Source organism: Haemaphysalis longicornis, unplaced genomic scaffold (assembly GCF_048455015.1).
Source record: "Haemaphysalis longicornis isolate Haplotype H1 unplaced genomic scaffold, Haemaphysalis longicornis Haplotype H1 scaffold_5, whole genome shotgun sequence".
NCBI classification, from domain to species: domain Eukaryota; kingdom Metazoa; phylum Arthropoda; class Arachnida; order Ixodida; family Ixodidae; genus Haemaphysalis; species Haemaphysalis longicornis.
In genome coordinates, this window is record NW_027526385.1 from 20,360,520 (window position 1) to 20,378,997 (window position 18,478).

The 18,478-nt window shown below is 49.2% G+C and overlaps 2 pseudogenes; both read left to right on the forward strand.

Moving 5' to 3' along the window:
• The first annotated feature begins 285 nt into the window (after positions 1-285).
• On the forward strand, positions 286-1,155 carry LOC144139103 (cyclin-dependent kinase 1 pseudogene; annotated as a pseudogene).
• A 5,867-nt stretch (positions 1,156-7,022) lies between these two features.
• On the forward strand, positions 7,023-7,892 carry LOC144139104 (cyclin-dependent kinase 1 pseudogene; annotated as a pseudogene).
• Positions 7,893-18,478: the final 10,586 nt, after the last annotated feature.

Below are 18,478 nucleotides of genomic sequence, written 5' to 3' on the forward strand. Positions count from 1 at the left end.
TCTGTCTCCCTCTCTCATTAACCTAGACCAAATTCTTTCTTCTGCTCCACTATTTTACCTCGCATGATTGATTGTAATGAAAACATAAATCTTTTTGGCCAATCCCCCTAAGTGGGTATGCGCCATTTTTCGGGCCACCACCACCACCACGTGCAACTCTCGGGCTCGGCGCTCGCTCATTTGCCTGCACCGCCATATCAGAACTGTATCATTGCTTATAATTACTCGAAGTGACAGTTGAAGTATTCCTCCGTTCTTGGCAGCAGGCAGCAACACACCGCCACAATGTACGACTATATCAAGCTGGAAAAGATCTGTGAAGGCACCTATTCCACTGTGTACAAGGCTAGAGACCAGCGTGATGGAAAGATCGTAGCTTTGAAGAAGATTCGCTTCGAGAGTGAAGATGAAGGCGTGCCACAAACGGTCATCCGAGAGATCTCTCTGCTGAGGCAGCTCCTTCATAAGAACATCATCCGGTTGGAAGAGGTGAAGATTAAGAGCATTAAGAGTGTCTATCTGGTGTTCGAGTTCCTCCCCATGGATCTCCAGAAGTATCTTGATAGCATCCCCAAGCACGAAAAGCTCGACACAAGACAGGTAAGGAGCTACCTGCGTCAGATCCTGGAAGCCATACTGTTCTGCCACATGCGGGGCATCCTGCACCGTGACCTGAAGCCGCAGAACCTGCTGATTGACGAGAAGGGTACCATAAAGGTGGTTGACTTTGGACTGGCCCGGACCTTCGGAATCCCTGTACGTGCCTACACCCAGGAGGTGGTCCTTCTGTGGTACCGGGCTCCTGAAATCCTCCTGGGCTCACAGCACTATTCCACACCCGTGGACATCTGGAGCATCGGGTGCATCTTCGCCGAGATGATCACCCGTAAGGAACTTTTCCGTGGTGATTCCCAGATTGACCAGCTCTTTCGAATCTTTCGGATCCTGGGAACCCCGACTCCTGACACATGGCCAGAAGTGGCTTTTCTTCCAAATTACAAGCTGACCTACCCCAGCTGGCAGGAGAACGTCCTGGAGAGATCCGTTGCGGACCTGGAGATCAATGGTCTGGATCTTCTGAGTAAAATGCTGACCTACAACCCTGGCAAAAGGATCTCTGCCAAGCAGGCCCTGTGTCACCCCTACTTCAATTGATCCTTCGTGGGACAATCTAGATGTATCCCTTGAGCCAGAAGAGAGCTTAAAAGGATATGTTGCCTTCCCACGAAGCACAAGAGTGGTCAATAAGATGCTGAGTCCTACACCTACACCCACTCCTACTCCTGTTGTGAAATAAAGTGTTTTCCTTTGATTGTGTGTCTTTCTTGTTGAAGACTGGCGGTTGCTACAAAGCCACAGCAAACATACCTGGTGGCTAAGCAGTATTGCAGTTACAGTTGGAGCCCGTTACCATGACCGCTAATTTCTCGCTGGTCGTTATTTTCCGTCCGTGTTCCAAATGGTGCAACGAAATGTTGCCAGTAGCGTGGATGCTAATCAAATTGCTGCGTGGTGGGAACAACCTTCTAAACTACCTGCGCCCAGTCACAACGAGTCACATGATAGGTTTCTGCCCTTCAAAAAGTGGTGGAACAGCCCCAAAAATGACACATTTTTCCGCGTTTTAAAGCGAATCTTTTGTGTCCTCACTGAGGCCATTGTGCGCCAATACGTCCAACAGGAAAGCCAACTTTCTCCGTCTATGATGATGAATTTATCATGTACTATGTTCCGTCAAGTCACAGAACGGACAAGCACCGCCATCTGGGGGAGCCCCGTTTAACGAGTGACTCACGCGACTTAGACTGCGGGGCCTGTGCGCGCTCAAGCATGGACGCTTGGCTCAGGCTCAAGCATAGCACTGTGCGCGCCCAAACATAGACTATGACGCTCAGGTTCCGGCTAGGTCTAAATAAAGTATGTTCTTTGTGCTATAAGTGCGTGTACGAGTCCGGTATTGTCACCTCGCACTACCGAACTCCGGCAACAGAATTATCGTAGGTGAACTGAAAAAAAAAAACGCTTCTCGTAGCTATAATCGAAATGGGTTTCTCGAGTTATGTAGCCGGCGTCTACCGAATTGCTCCATTTGGACACAGTCGAAGCAAACGCCAAGCATCAGGTACCGGATTGGTGCCGTACACCCCAAACCCAAATATTAGGCCTACGGCGCGCACACCCCAGAGTTGTCGTGGGTATTCTAGAAAAGTGGTGCGTACCCGCGGAGTAGCACATACTCGCAGTGGGAGATTGGTTAACCAAAGATCAATCACAAGTTAGCTTCGCGTTCAACCATTGCCGTCGTTTGATCGAGGTGTGCGTGGTTTTTCTCTGTCTTCACCGCTGCCTTTCGGTCTCTAATTGACAAGGACCATTTCTTTCTCTCTATTTTATTCATCTTTCACAAATGTTGAAAAACGAAAGAGTTACGTTACTCTTGGGTCCACGTAGGGGGATGGACCGCAACATAGCCTGTGATTTCAGCGAGATACCGCTCCCTCGTGCATAAAAGGCCGGAGGGAGGTTTGTAATTGAAAATTTTGGGCGGATCAAATGACATTTTTTCCTTTTTATAGTTGCTCTTGCATTTCGTTTTCTTTCTTTTTGTTTTTGTTTCGTTTTTCTGTTTTTGTTTTTGGTTTTCTTTCGCTTTTTTTTCTATCATGTAGCGTAGCAAGCCAGCGTGGCGGCTCGGCTAACCTTGCTGGCCGTCATTAAAGTTTTTCGCTCTCTTTCTTTCCCCGCTTTTCCTGCGCGAACCCAGCGTCATCTAGTGCTTAACCCGGAAAGCTCTTTGTATTGTTTTATGCAACTGCTACAAGAGTTCTGAGGTTCTGCTTGAGTAACCTGTGAGTAGGATCGTGGGTTTTGGAACGAAAGCCTAGGTTCGAGCCGCAGCAGTGCCAGTATATGTTTCCAAGGCGTCATTTTTGTATTGTAAAATGTTTTCGTAGCTCAATACTTGACATGATTTTCATCGATAAAAGTTGTTTGGTAACGTTTAGGTTCATTCAGAGGTAGGGCGCGGTATATCAGCCAGCTGAATTAACGTTTTGCACCCTACCGGAAGTGCCCGGGTTGTACTTATCTTTGAAACGGAATATCGCGTCATTTCAAAAGCCCACCATTCTAAATGTTGCTGGGCATAATTTAGTCGGATTGATTTCTTATTTCAAACTCATATCTGGGCGTGCAGTGCGCCCTCGGAAACGCTGCGTCCACAACAAATTGATGATACGACACCGCCATGTCCAGCTCTGTGCCTGTGCGCTTAGAGGGCATCTTGCTTGCACGGCACAGAGGATAGGCAGAGGATTGGATGGCCGCCTGACCCTCAAAATGTTCATTTTGCACGGGGCCCGTCGAAGCGGCAAGACAACGTACGTACAGCCGGGGTAGAGCGTTTGCAGGAGAGCGTTAGCTTCTCTGCTCTTTCGGGGCTAATATCCTGCTACGCACATGGTGATAATACATCGACGCGTGATGGCTCGCTTACAAATCCAAATTAAGCGCCGAGCCCCCACAGAGCATAGAAATTAACGTTGTCCTGTAATCTTTTGATACCGGCTGTACGGGCACTGTGACACGAAGCTGCTGGGTGAGTAGCCTTGGAACAGCTTACGTTATAGCAGTGCACAACCACACGCATGCGCATTAAGCGCTCATGATAGATCATCAAGGAGTTTACAAAGGGTCCAGAAGTTGCTCTCTAGACTTGATTTATTTGAAGAAATGACGGGCATCTTGGCTGTTCAAATCAAGGGGTATCACTGATAGCAGCACATATTTCTGTTAATAAAGCTTTGTCCAATACACCGCACCGATATTTGTTATACTGCTGGTATGTAACGCTTTATGGGGCTTCTAGGCACATACATAGAACGCAGAAAAATGTCGTGTGGTCGAACACCCCATTGTTTGCAAATCGAAGTAATTGATGGCAAATCGAGTTTAGAGAGGTGTTTTACAAAGCGTTTGCCAGGACACCGCGAATATGAACCACTGCCAGCAAGCAACATTGGAGTTTATGGGAACGCATATTCCCACTAAATGTCTTATTGAAAGCGGCTTTCCACAAACGGTATGTTGGCGGCTCACCAGGTCAGGTCGTCAACATCGCCTTCTTCGAGTCCTGAAGTCATGCACTCCGCCATTCCAACCTACGCTCTCAGGGGCGATCCCTGGCTGCAACGTCTCGAACTCCCAATCCACCCTATACGCTTCTGTTGCCTAGGGCTATCCTAGCCAATAAAAGTTTCCCCAACAACTTACGATTGTGTGCATGCCTTAATATAAGGGTGTGTAAGCATTATCATCATCAGTTTCCCACTTGTGTTTCACTTCTCTCTATTATAACTAATAACCTTGGCCAATCCCCCTTGTTAGGACTATGTTAATGGTTTATTTTTGATTGCGCAAGTATGCCCTTCGGCGTAGACTAAATGAAGTCCAGCAGTCCATTCTCCTCAATGAAGTTTAGGAGGTGCCAGTAGTGGGGAACGTGCGTCCAGCGGTGAAGGTCAGGTGGTCGTCCTGGGTGGTACCCGAGGGCCCTCATGTGGCGAACTCGTGCTGCCTGGAGACCCGGACATATCCCCAGGAGGTGGTGCAGAGTCGCTTCAGAGGCAGGGGCTTCATAGAAGGGGCATGTTCCTGGAGGAGCTTGCGCCCTCCATGAGGCCTTTATCTACACGGTCAAAGCTGCTCCTACGCGGATTCTCCAGGGCGCCACATCTTCGCGGCGGGTTAAACCACCAGGAAGGTCCGATCGACCGAATGAAGAAGAGCACGCGTGGAGCGCCGGAGAGATTCCTTGCGAATGATGAGGGTGTCACTCTTGAATAACTGTAGCAGGCGTAGCGCCCCAGTCACCTTCTGAGGATGGCAGGCCACGTCAGCGTCCGAGTGAGCAGTTGTCGATCGTTGGTTCTCTACAACTCGCAGAGAGCTCGGAAAGGAGCTCACAATACGATGCACATTACAGATCAACTCGAGGGGCTTGGTGACGTGCCGGAGTTCACGAACGGCCGGTGTGGAGACTGTGTACAGATGAAGGCTAGATGGCGTGCTTATGCGGAGGCGAGGCTATGACGGGGATAGCTCATCCCGGATGGCCTCAACGTTTGCCATGATTGAAGGAAAAGGTACCTCGGTGAGGTATGAGCAGGTCTGCTGCATTTCCGTACGAGTGGGACACACAAGGCTGGTGTGTAGAAGGTTTTAGGTCACTCCTGCGTCAACATACACTTACCGTGCATCAGTTGCGCCATCCAACTCCGACGAAAGGGGCCTGAGGTGCAGTGTTTGGTTATGAAAGCGGCGCATCCGGGTAAGTGGCCGGTTGTCTGTGGATTGGCTTCCATTCCAAGATGGAAGGTCACGTGATTTTTGTAATATAGTAGGTGACCTTGAATCATAGTAGTTGGCCAATGCTGCAACCGGGGGAAGTAAGTGAACTCCTCTGCTGTTGAGCAAGCTCGTCCAGAGTGTTCAGCTGGGCGTTTGCTTGTAGAGTAGGAATTGGGGTCAGTCGAGGCAGGCCTGTAATAACCGGCATAGTCTCTCGGTTCACATTTTCCATTAGGGCCCAGTCCCATCGAATGAGATGCTGAAACTGGGCTTGATATATCAGCCTGGGTTGCTATAAAGACCAAACAAGGATGCGTGCCATGCGACTACAGGCACCGCCAGTCTTCTGGGAGATACGTCGAAACAGGTGCAATGTCTTGCAAGTCCTACCGCGCACGGAACGGATACATGGAGCCGCGGAACCAGAAGCATCAAGTTCTACTCCCAGCTTACGACTAGGACTATGTTTGGCAGCCGTAAGTTAGGGTTAACGACGTGAGAAGCAACGTCAAACTCATTGAACTTCACCCTCCGAGCACCGTATCTTACACCGTATATTAGGTTAGGCGCCAAATCCTGATGTTAGGCCTAACTTCAGGCGGACGCATACCCGCTTCGGCCCTACCACGTCACTGTCAGCACTCAGGCCGACTCCATATATCAACCGGCATAGCTAAGAGAGATCTCGCACTACTAACACACACCCAGGATTTGTTATGCCTGAAGACTATCACCCGAGGGTTACTTCAGTCCACTTTAAAAGTTTCTTGAGAAGAAGTCGTACCTCTAAAAAATGACATCAGTCGCAGCCTTATTAACAAGAACCACATGGACATTAAGAAAACCACAAAACATGGTTCAATGCTCCCTACAAATCGTGAACAATTAGCCAGAAATACTTCGCCAATCTGAGTCATTTTAAACAACCGTAAACAAATGAGCACAACCACTCACCTGCATCATCGTTTTTGCACATTACAGTGGCCACTCTCTCAAGCTTGCCACCACTAGCGTCATTTTTTTACCTGTCGTAAGAAAAATATTTGGTCTACTGTGTAATTATTCAAAAGAATTGTTTACTTGTCCATTACAGTGCGAGGACACGAGTAAAAAATCATCACAGAGGCGGAATCATGTTTTTATTAGGATACGTAAGTGTCGGACTGCTAAAGCAGTGGTACAGTTGGCACGAATGGCCACCAGAGGGACCAGAGTGATGAAGAAGACGCGGTATAAGGCACGTCGCGAGCGTTGCAATCGGACCGATGCCATAGGGACGTGTGCAACGCCATCCACTCCTTCATTTCGGAAACAGCTCGTCTGCAGTGTTAAAAACATTCCGATTAGGCTGACTTTTACTATAGTTTTCCTATTCTTCTCTCTGTGGGTTTTTTTTTCCTCGTGTTTTCTCTCTCTCTCTTTCATTAACCTAGACCAAATTCTTTCTTCTGCTTCATTATTTTGCCTCGCTTGATTGATTGTAATGAAAACATAAGTCTTCTTGGCCAATCCCCCTAAGTGGGTATGCGCCATTTTTCGGGCCACCACCACCACCACCACGCGCCGCTTTCGTGCCCACTGATCAGGCTGCTCTGCTAAGACTACATCACCATTCGAAGCGGCGTTTGAAGGTTTGTTCGGCTCTCGACAGCAGGAACGGCTGCGGCGCAACGATGAACAAGTACATCAAGGTGGACAAGATCGGCGAAGGCACCTATGGCACTGTGTACAGGGGAAAAGATAAGCGTAATGGAAAGACCGTAGCTCTGAAGAAGATTCGCATCGACAGTGAGGAGGAAGGGGTACCCCAAACAGCACTCCGAGAGATCGCTCTGCTCAAGCAGCTTCAGCACAAGAACATTGTCCGGCTGCAAGATGTGCAGGATGATGGCTTGGACAGCCTCTACCTGGTGTTCGAGTTCGTGCCCATGGATCTGAAGAAGCATCTTGATAGCATGCCCCAGCATCAAAAGCTCGAAATGAGTGTGGTGAGGAGCTACCTGCACCAGATTCTGGAAGCCATTCTTTTCTGCCACATGCGACGCATCCTGCATCGCGACATGAAGCCGCAAAACCTGCTGATTGACGAGAAGGGCACCATAAAGGTGGCGGACTTCGGACTGGCCCGGGCCTTCGGCATCCCTGTGCGGGTCTACACCCACGAGGTTGTCACTCTGTGGTACCGAGCTCCAGAAATCCTCCTCGGTGCGCACCATTACTCCACGCCCGTGGACATCTGGAGCATCGGGTGCATCTTCGCCGAGATGGTCACCCGGAAGCCGCTGTTCCATGGGGATTCAGAGATTGACCAGCTCTTTCAAATCTTTCGGATCCTGGGCACTCCGACATTTGAAATGTGGCCAGGAGTGGTTCGGCTCCCGGATTTCAAACCGAGCTTCCCCAGCTGGAAGGAGAGCATCCTGGCGAATGCCGTGCCAGAAATGGACACCAATGGTCTGGACCTTCTGAGCAAAATGCTGATCTACAACCCTGACAAAAGGATCTCAGCCAAGGACGCTCTACGCCACTCATTCTTCGAGTGATCCATTCCCAGGACAATCTGACTGTAGAGAAATTCATAGCGCATGCGGAGGAAGCCTCGGTGGTGTGTCTGTTTTCTTGTCCTCGTCCACATGCGCCATGAATTTTTCTGCAATGCAACACCAGCTCGCTCGGGAATCCATTATCTAAAGGTGTTTGACTCAGGTCTGCTTGAAAAGGTGGCGCTATCGTTTCCGCGCAACGGAACACTTCACATTGGAAGGGGGTGCGAGTACAACATCGGCTGATGAGGGGACAACTTTTGTTGGGAAGGCGTTTTTCTTTTACTCGGCGGCACTCACGGAGAACTCGGCCAGGGGCTAGAGACTCGAAACCACAGAACTGGGTGGATAAGAGAGAGAGGAGAATAAAGTTTTTTTCCCCATCCGTTGTGATCACGGTCACTCAGGACCAGTAAGGGATGTGCTCATTCCAGGAATCCCTGGCTTTAGCCGGCTTTCCGTTCCCTATTCACGATCCGAAGCTGAAAGCAGGGGTCGAAGCTGGTCAGCCTCATAGGGAACTGTGAAGGGGTAAGATTTTCGTATTGGGTGGAGGAGGTCTGGAATGTTCTGGCATGCCCACACTATGTGGTGTAGCGTTTCTAATGTGGGGCAGCAAATATATTGAGGTGAGTATTGCGTGGGGAATATTTTATGCCAGTCGTGTTGAGGGGGGAGATTGTTAGTTTGGAGCTAGCGAGGTATGACTACTCCTCCTTCAGCGATTTTTTTATGGGGGCTGGAGGAAACTGTGGGCGGGTTACTCGATAGTGAGAGAGTATGTCATTGTGTATTACAATTGGTTGGGGCGTGTATTAGGGGTGTGTGGCTGGCATAGGATTATGGCTGTCCGCAATGGCCCGGTGTGCTACTTCTCGAGCCGCGCCATATCCGACTACGCTTGATTGACTTGGTGACCAGACTATGGAGAGGTCAGGTAGGTTATTTGTATTTTCGAGGGCATGGAGGCCTGCTGGGGAGAGAGTTCCTCGCAGGAAGTAGCTACAAACTTCTTGAGAGTCCACCAGTAAGAGCAAAGATTGAATCTTTCGAAAGTGATAGTTTTCCTTGGGCTACTTAATTCCGAAAAGTTCAGTCTGTATGACTGGATGTCTGTGTGACCTCGATTCAGCCATCCATCCAAAAATTAGAATATTTGCGCAGGAGGTTTATATTGGCAAAACATTTCCAGTCTACATCTGGAAACACTCTTAGTAGTTGTCGATGTTGTTGATAACAACGAAAACATAAGACATATTTAAGGCTAAAAGCTAATGCAGAACTTGAACTGGCCGTTTTCTGTGAGTTTGAGAATAAATGTGCGCTTTAACCTTCAAATAAAACACACATTGAAAAAATATTTTGACCCCAAGACCTCCTGAGGTCTATCCAACTCCACCTTTTTGGAGACCCAGCCTCTTATCCGACCTACCCGGAAACACATTACACCGGCCAGGCAAATGATGAGTTGGACGCACCTTTTATCCTCGCCGAGCTCCATGCTGTACTTGCCCGCTTGAAACGCAATACTGCACCAGGCAAAGATCAGATAACATACGCATTCTCCGAAACCTGGACGAAGACACCCTGCAGGCGCTCCTGGACCTGTACAACCGCCACTGGGTTGAAGGCACCTTACCTGAACAATGGAAATATTCGGACATCACTCTAATCCCAAAGCCAAACAAGCCCGTCTCCCCCACGACCCTTCGGCCCATCTCCCTGACGTCCTGCCTCGGGAAACTTTTCGAACACCTGGTCCATCAACGGTTATCTACGTACTTGGAAGATCACAATCTGTATCCATTAACAATGTTCGGGTTTCGACAGCATCTCTCTACGCAAGACGCACTAATTCAGCTCAAGGAACAGGTCCTAGATCATCTGAGCAGAGCCACTCCTAGGGTCATCTTAACACTTGACGTCAAGGGAGCGTTCGATAACGTTACACATCAAGCCATTTTGGAAAACCTCAACACGACCAATTGCGGCATCAAGACTTTCCACTTCGTAAAAGCTTTTCTCCGAAACCGGACCGCAACACTGCGACTTGGGCCCCTTCGATCCCCCATCTTCCACACTCCGCCCAAGGGCACCCCACAAGGCTCCGTTATTTCGCCATTGTTATTTAATATTGCCCTCCTTCACCTTCCGAGTCGCCTACAAGCTATCCCCGGTCTCCAGCACGCTCTTTACGCGGACGATTTGACCATTTGGACAACGCAGGGCTCCAGCGGCGCACAACAAGACGCTCTCCAACAAGCGATCGACACAACTATCGACTATCTCTCGCCCAGAGGTTTGACATGCGAACCTAACAAATCGGCTCTCCTAGTCCTTCGCGCCCGCACGCGAGGTCGGCCTCCTGTGGCTACTCCCGATCCGCAAGTTACCATCCAGGGCTCACCTATTCCCCAAGTCCCCACTCTCCGTATATTGGGTGTGCCTATCCACTACGATGGTTCCGGCGCCACCCTCCTGCCGCAGCTACAGAAAACGGTCACACAGCTCACTCACCTAATACGACGAATAAGAGGATCCACTCACGGCCTCAAAGAACAAGACACCTGCCGCTTGGTCCAAGCACTGCTAGTCAGCCGTATAACCTACGGAACTCCTTTTGTCAACCTAAAACCACAGGAAATCAACAAGCTGGATGCTCTAATACGGAAAACGTACAAAGCTGCCCTTGGACTCCCAACTTATACTTCCAATGCGCGTCTGCTTCACCTCGGCCTGCACAACACGCTCAGCGAACTACTAGAAGCACAGCGGACGTCCCACCTCCATCGCCTCGCCCTCACTCCCTCAGGTAGACGCGTTCTCCAAAACATTGGCCGGCCCTCCCCTTCCCCTCAACACGAACTCCAACGCATCCCCCTGTCCATTCGTCAACGCCTGAAGGTTAGCCCGGTACCCAAACACATGCACTCATCTTTCAATCGAGGACGTCGCGAAGCCAGAGTGAAGATGCTTGATAAACGGTACGGCGCCGACTCTCAAACCCGATATACGGATATTGCTACAACTCCCGACCGCACGCGCACCACCCTAGTTACTGTGGACTCGAACGGACATCTGGCCACAGCCGTCACCTATCGAAATCTGCCGGTCACCTCAGCCGAAGCGCTTGCCATCGCCCATGCAACTACCACACACCAGCATCAACCATACTTGACCATCATTACGGACTCCCAACAAGCCTGTCGGCTGTATCAAGCTGGCCTTGCACCACCCCAGGCCCTCCCTGTGCTCCAACAACTTCCCGAGGACATTCAAATTTCTATCGTCTGGACCCCAGGCCATGCTGGCCTTGCCGGGAATGAGGCGGCTCATGCCGCAGCCCGCGATCTCCTTACCCGGGCACTCCCAACCGCAAGGACCGACACCGCCGGGCGCCTCATCTCTGACCATGAAATCCTAACTCCGCTGGACTCTACCTACAGCTCCCTCCTCGCGCACTACACACACATCAGAAGAACATACCCTCCTCCACACCACAGTCTCTCCAACCACCAAGCTCACATATATCGGCGTCTACAAACAGAAACCTTCTACAACCACACTATCCTCTCCCACATATCTCCGTCCATTTTCCCCCACAACTGCCCACAATGTGACATCCCTCTCACAACCTACCACCTTGTGTATTCATGTCCCCACCACCCCCACCCCATTCACTCCCCCTCCCTTGAGCAGTGGGAGTCTGCGCTGACCAGCTCGGCGCCGGAGCATCAAATCGCCCTGGTGCAACGAGCCCTGGATTCGGCGCAGGCTCGCGGCCTCCTGGACGTAGGAGGCTGACCACGTCCCTTTCCAGCTCCCTTGGCTGCTCAATAAAAAATGTTTTTACCACCACCACCCCAAAACACACAAAAAAGAAACTCGTTGGAGGCTGGACATTGTGGCAGTGTTCTGGGTAAGATGTTTATTCTCTCTCAACAGTACTAGTATATAGCGGGATAATTGTATTGACTTTAGCAAACTCCACCGCGTTTCTTGTTCCGGGATCGAAAAGGTGGGGAAGAGCATGAAAAGTGGGCGGGGGAGAGCAGAGTCATTTTTGTGGCAAAGGTGACATGAGACTTATGGTCTTCAGACGACATTTGCAGGGAAGCATAGCGTAGCTTCCGCGCGCCAGCTACCATTCGCAACAACGAAGCGGTCAACCACCCATCTCAAGGTGGAGGGGTGACCAGTTCGGAAAATACGAAATGAGTGTGAGCCAGGGCTGCCTTCAAAAGCATCCCCCAATGATCCTGAGGGGACGATTTTAATGGCGCCACTACCCGTCGTGGCAGCTCCGTGGCTAGGGCGTTGCGCTGCTGAACCCAATTGACGCAGGTTTGATCCCGGCCACCGTGGCTACATTTCTGATGGAAGCGAAAAGCGAAATTGCCCGCGTGTCGAGATTTCGACCACAGTAAAAAAATTACACCATCTTCCCGTAGGGAACCCTGATGAGGATGTGAAGCATCATGGGTGTTCCGTGTGGATCCATTGTGTTGCCGTTATGTTGAGTGATCTGGTATTTAGTAGCGCCAGAGGGAATTCCGCGTCCGGGTCCACACCGGTGGCAAAGGCACGCAAGTACTTTTAAGGCTACAGACGTCTGTAGCCTTATCATTAAGATAAGGCTACAGACGTCAGCAGGCCGTCTGTAGCCTTATCGAAACTTGAGCTGGACTTGTTGTTGTAGGCGGTACGTCACTGTTTTTTTTTTGTTTCACCCATCGTTTTGATGTTTCCCTTTCCTTCCTCCTCTGTTCATTCTAGCCAGACGTGTTTATAGATGCTGGTTCTGCACTAAACCTTTTGTTGAAAGTATTATGTTTTTTTACAGCGAATTGTTTCTGTGTGACTTTCGCAGAGCTGCCACCACCTTTTTTTCTTTCTTTTTAAATGTTCCATAAAGACAAAATACATATTCATCATCATCAGCCTATCTACGCCCACTGCAGGGCAACTACCTCTCTCATTAATGTCCAATTATCCCGGTCCTGTGCTAACTGCGACCCATTTATCCCCGCAAAGTTCTTTATCTCAGCTGGTCATCTAACTTTCTGCCGCCCCTGCCCCGCTTGCCTCCTTTAGGGATCCACTCGGTTACCCTTAATGACCAACGGTTATCTTGACTACGCATTACATGCCCTGCCCTCCATGAACATTTCGTCTTCTTAATTTCTACTAATATGTCATTAACACGCGTTTGTTCCTTGACCCACTCTGCTCTCTTCTTGTCCCTTAATGTTACAACCATTATCTTCTGCTCAACTGCCCGCTGAGTAGTCCTTAATTTAAGTATAGCCCTCTTAGTGAGCCTCCAAGTTTCTGTCCCATAGGTGAATACCGGTAAGATGCAGCTGTCATACACTTTCTTCTTCAGTTACAATGGTAGGCTACCATTCAATATCTGAGAATGCCTGCCGAATGCACTCTACCCAATTCTCATCCTTCTCATTATCTCTGCCTCATGGTTAGTTTCTGGAGTCGCAACTTGGCCTGAGTAGATATATTTGCTTACCACTTTCCCTACCTCGCCACCTATCTCAAACCACTGTGCTCTCCCGAGGTTATTGATCAATACTTTAGTTTTCTTCATATTAATTTAAATCCCGTGGTTCTACTCTGTTAGTCCAGTGCGGTAAGCATGCTTTGTAATACGCCCCCGAGTTACTTAGCAAGGCAATGCGATCGCAAATCTGAGATTACTGAGGTATTCTCTATTATCCTCACGCCCGCGTGTTCTGAATCCAATGCTCTGAATACTTCTTGTAAACATGCTGTGAATAACATTGGAGAGATTCTGTCTCTTTGTCTGACGCCCTTCCTTGTAGGTATTACTGCTCTCCTTACGGAGGGCGATGGCAGCTGTGGACCCATTGTATATATTGTTACGTGGTAGCAAGGAAAAGATGAGACGATGCAGCAGTGATGTATTTACATGGATGAACTATGTACAAGCGTCCATGGCAGCTCCAGCTGAACCCGTGCCCCCCACTGCTCCATCGTCGTCGGCGTGGATCGCCTGGAGCTGTGCTGGTGGCCTTGTTATGCTTCCCGTAACATTTCCCCGGGGCGACCGTCCTGGTGGAGGCCACAGTATTTGGACGGATGGAACGATGATGAGATGGGGATATAGAGTGAAGTCCTTGCCGCCACTTATGATGTTAAGCTTGATGAAAATTGTCCCCGGTACAGCTGTGCCCACCGACCCAATGAAGGAACGTGCGAAGCCTCTGGGCACATGCCGGAAAATGGGGCAGGGGAGCGACGTCGTCGCCTTGGCGATTCACAGTTGATCACGCCTTGTCTCGTCTCAGTGGGTCATTGGCTGTGGATACGGGGTTGGGCAATGGGCGCGTCCATGGCTCACCGGGGCTGTGCGGCCGACGCGATCCGAGAGCTTCGAGGCGATCCCATCACGAGCCAAGACGGGGTGAAGCTTGGGAACCAGTATGAGATGAAGACCGCACCCTCCACTACGAGCATAAAAAGGAAGCATAAAAAAGAATCTTGTACAATATCCTCTAGTATTTCTACGTAATGCTCGTCTGCAGCCTGGTTCCGCAATGCCTGCATGACTGCTGAGGTTTCGACCAAGTCAAATTCTTTCTTATAATGTATGAAAGCTATATATAGGGGTTGAGTATACTCCTCGCACTTCTCTATCAGCTGATTGATCGTGTGAATATGGTCTATTATTTAATAGCCTTTACGAAACCCTGCTTGTTCATTAGTTTTACTGAAATCTTAAGTAGCAGAAATTCTGGCAGCAATTACCTTGGTAAATACCTTGTGGACGACCGACAGTAAGCTGATCGGCGTGTAATTTTTTAATCCTTTATGTCACCTTCCTATTAGATTGGGATGATCGCGGTCTTCCAAGATTCTGGTACACTGCCGGTCATTGAAAACAAAATAGGTTCTGAAGACCAGTTTATTCGAAATAAACAAGGTTGCATAAAGACAAAATACAACCTCGTTAAAGTCAAAAGAACTGGCTTTCAGTACCTTTCTCAGCTCCATTCTATTCCCAAAGTACGTTTTCAACTAAAAGTTCTGCAAAATTTTTAAAATTCCCACAATAGACCCTATGCAAAATGCGCCCCGCCATCTCACGTCGACTCCGGTAACTAGGTCCGCCATTTTGCTACGGTCGTTTGAAACCGAAACCAAGTAGCAAAACATGGAAGGCGGGCATTGACCGCTTTTGGTGATGGACTACAATGCCGGAGTATTGCTGCGTGCGGCAGTGCACGCAACGAGGAAATACCGGTCCAGATGGAGAAAAGGCACGTGAAGTTCCACGCTCTTGAACGAACTTTCTGACGCGAACTAAGCCGGCGCGAGCAACTTTTGTGACACGCTGGGCGCGGTGCGCTGGGAGCGAATATTTGTCATTGGTTCGCTAAGCGCGGGATTTCGTAGTCGCTGTACGGATGGAAAATACAGCTGCGTTGGAGTTCTGTGGTTCAGCCTTTGTATTCTAAATGAAGCCTGAGCGTCCGCTGTCAGTCACCTATTTATGACTGACAGAGGCGCTCGAGCGGGGAAACAGTACCACACGTTGTCAAAATTAAGCTTTATTTCTTCACTTGTCCCTGTGGCTCTACGTCCGCTTCATTTCATTGTTAAATGGTACCGCTTAGCCCCTACACGAGCCTTTATCTTACCTAGGGCTGTAAACTTTTCTTGACGCACTACGCCGTCACGGCGCGGTTGAAAATTTCCTCTGTGGCGGGCGCGCACGGTATCAGGGTATGTTGTTAGTTTCTTTTCGGTGCATTTAGCCGCGTGTCGTTGCGGAAGTGGCGTACACTGTTTTATGATGATCTGACGTTGGAAAATTCGAGTTTCTGCACTTGGTTCCCGATTTTCCGGGCTGAAAGGTTTGTTTACGTCAAGTTAACTTGTTGCCCATTGTCATTTCAGCCACGATGTATTTACTGTCGAATATTTTGCGTCTAAAATACACACTCACTCCTCTAGTTTGTCACATACGACATGCTTACCTCCGACGTAATAATAGTGGCCATTGATGAAGGTAGCTGAGGCAATTTTCAAGTATGCATCAAAAAAAAAAAAGAAAAAAACGGCCAGAGCTGCATCAGTCTGCCGCGCATCAGCTTGAGTGCTTTTCCTTTTTTTGTATCCACAGTGAAAATCCCAGTAGATTAAAATACTTCGCTGATTTATAACGCGTGCAGTATAGCAAACTGTGGATATAAATGGAACAAAGGGAAGCATTCGCGCACCCCTGCATGCAGCGGTCTAGTAAACACGACGTTGCCCTGCCTCTGCGTGTTCGTGAGATGACCACGGCGTGATGTGGCTTGAATGCTTGCTGGTAGCTCATAGGTGACCCTCCAGGTGCCATGCCAGTCTTTGTTTCTGTTACTGTGGGGGGTGAGGCCAGCAAAACTGAGGCAAAAAACCCATTCCAAAGGCTACCAAGTTTTCCCCCAAGTGCTTGCACGGCACTTTATTGCTGCTCGCAATTGCTCCTGCACTCGACGTGCGCAGAACAGACGCAATGGCAAGGGAAGGGAGGGGCCATTTTCTTGCGGGCTTCACCAGTCAATGTCTTGGACACTCGCTGGCTTGATGCCCTGCTGTCTCAGACGTCCCCACTGTTGTGGCAGCTGTGCACGCAAGCTCCGGTGGCGCCTCTTTAAAACCTTGGGCTTGCAAGAGGAAGAGTACGTGCACAGCCGGCAGGATGTGACTGCATGCTCTACTGCAACCCGCCGGGCACTCGCACGCTGCCTCCACAATCTCCCTACTGTCCGTCTCAGAGGTGAGGCACAACATAGGGCCGGCCAATTTTTCTTTGGGAGCGAAAGCAGCTGCTGACCACATGGATGAGGCTCAACCTGCAAGAACAGGCAGAGTAACAGTAAATAGCACTCAGGGAAGAACAGGACTAGTCCGCTACAGTTTATGCTAAAGGGACAGAGCAGAAAGTCAGCAATGATGACAGCAATGATGTCAAAATTGTTTTTCAAGTTCGAGCGTGCAAGTATCGCTGCATGCTTTGTTAATGTACTTTCAAGAGAAGGAAGTTTAACATTTATAAACCTCACCGCGGGTAATGATACCAGTACCCGCATATTCGTGTTCGTCATAACTTAAGCAAGCAATATTATGATTATCTGGAACTTACTTTCAAAACCTTTCTAGATAAACACGTAAACATTCGGGCTATACCGATGACCCATCGAATTAAAAAAAAAAATTTAGTTCAGTGAGTTCGAGCTAACGAGGTTTTACGGTATTATCTGTTCGGGCACACTCAAAACATGCGCTTTAGAAACTACCACAACCACCCCACTGCAAAAAAAAGACAAGCCAGACGCACAAACAGATTTTTGCGGCAGGACATGCGCAATAAATAATGAAAACACACACAAAGAAAATTCAACGCGCATGTGCACTTTTGTAGTTGACTTCGCCGCAAAGCACTAATGCTTTGCGGCAAACGCGCGGGCGGACGACCGTCACGGAAAACGGCCGCAACCTTTCCATAAACATCTTCGCCAAAAATAATCCCGTAAATTCTATGTACGCCGTTTCAATCCACCCACTAGCGGCACGGTCCGGCGATTGTCGCTTTCCTCTTTCAGGGTTACTGCAACAGGGTCCCCGCTACGCATTTGCATGGTAAACAACGGTGAACAAAGTGCTATACAAATGCTCATACCGGTTAACTCGGGTCAAGGAAAAAACAAAGATTTACTTACTGCGAGTCGCACGTGTTTGTCCGCACCGATGAAGGCGAGCAATGCGGCTCGGTGGCTAGGCGGCATGCTCTGCTCCGCTGCCGCTCGGATGGGTCTTTGGCACGGCACCACTAGTGGTATGAGTCCTCAGACACAGTCGGCAGCGCAGACGAGTCCTTCGTCCACAATCCGCGGTCGGGACCCGGAAAACGCAGTCCAGTTTGAGCCATACCGCGTCACCGTAACCTACTCTTCCACAGTAAACAATACGGGACTTCGCGATCGTCGCCCGTACCAATATGGCGGACGGTCTTGTTTACATCAGTGTTGCTAGATCACCAAGCAATTTCGCATAGGTCTATAGTGACGTGGATAAGATAGTAGTTACGTAATACGCGCCAGCAGTGAAAAAGTAATTATCAGTGTGTTCACTCTACGTTAACAATGAAGGGATGTAACCTAACGGATCAGGAGGCCCTCCTACAATCGCCGTCATGTTTTTTCGATTGTTTAGGTCGGGGACCACCAAACAAACAAACAAGATTCTGTGACGTCATAGAAAAGTTTCAGGGAAGTGGCCTGGGAGTCGCCACTGCTTCCCATGTTTTCTTTACATCTGCATTACTTCTTCGAGGTTTGCAATAAAATTAGTATCACTGTTACCAGAACGAAGCAGTCTTTGTAATGAACACAACAGGTATTCCGTCTTCATGAAACCGTCAAAGAAATATGTGTTTAGATTTAGATTTAGTATATCTCAAGACGTGCTCGTTGTTCTACAAGACTGGCGCACGAACCGCATAGTCAACTGATGATGATCGTTGGATGTTTATGGCGCAAGGCCAACTGGGGCAAAGAGCGCCA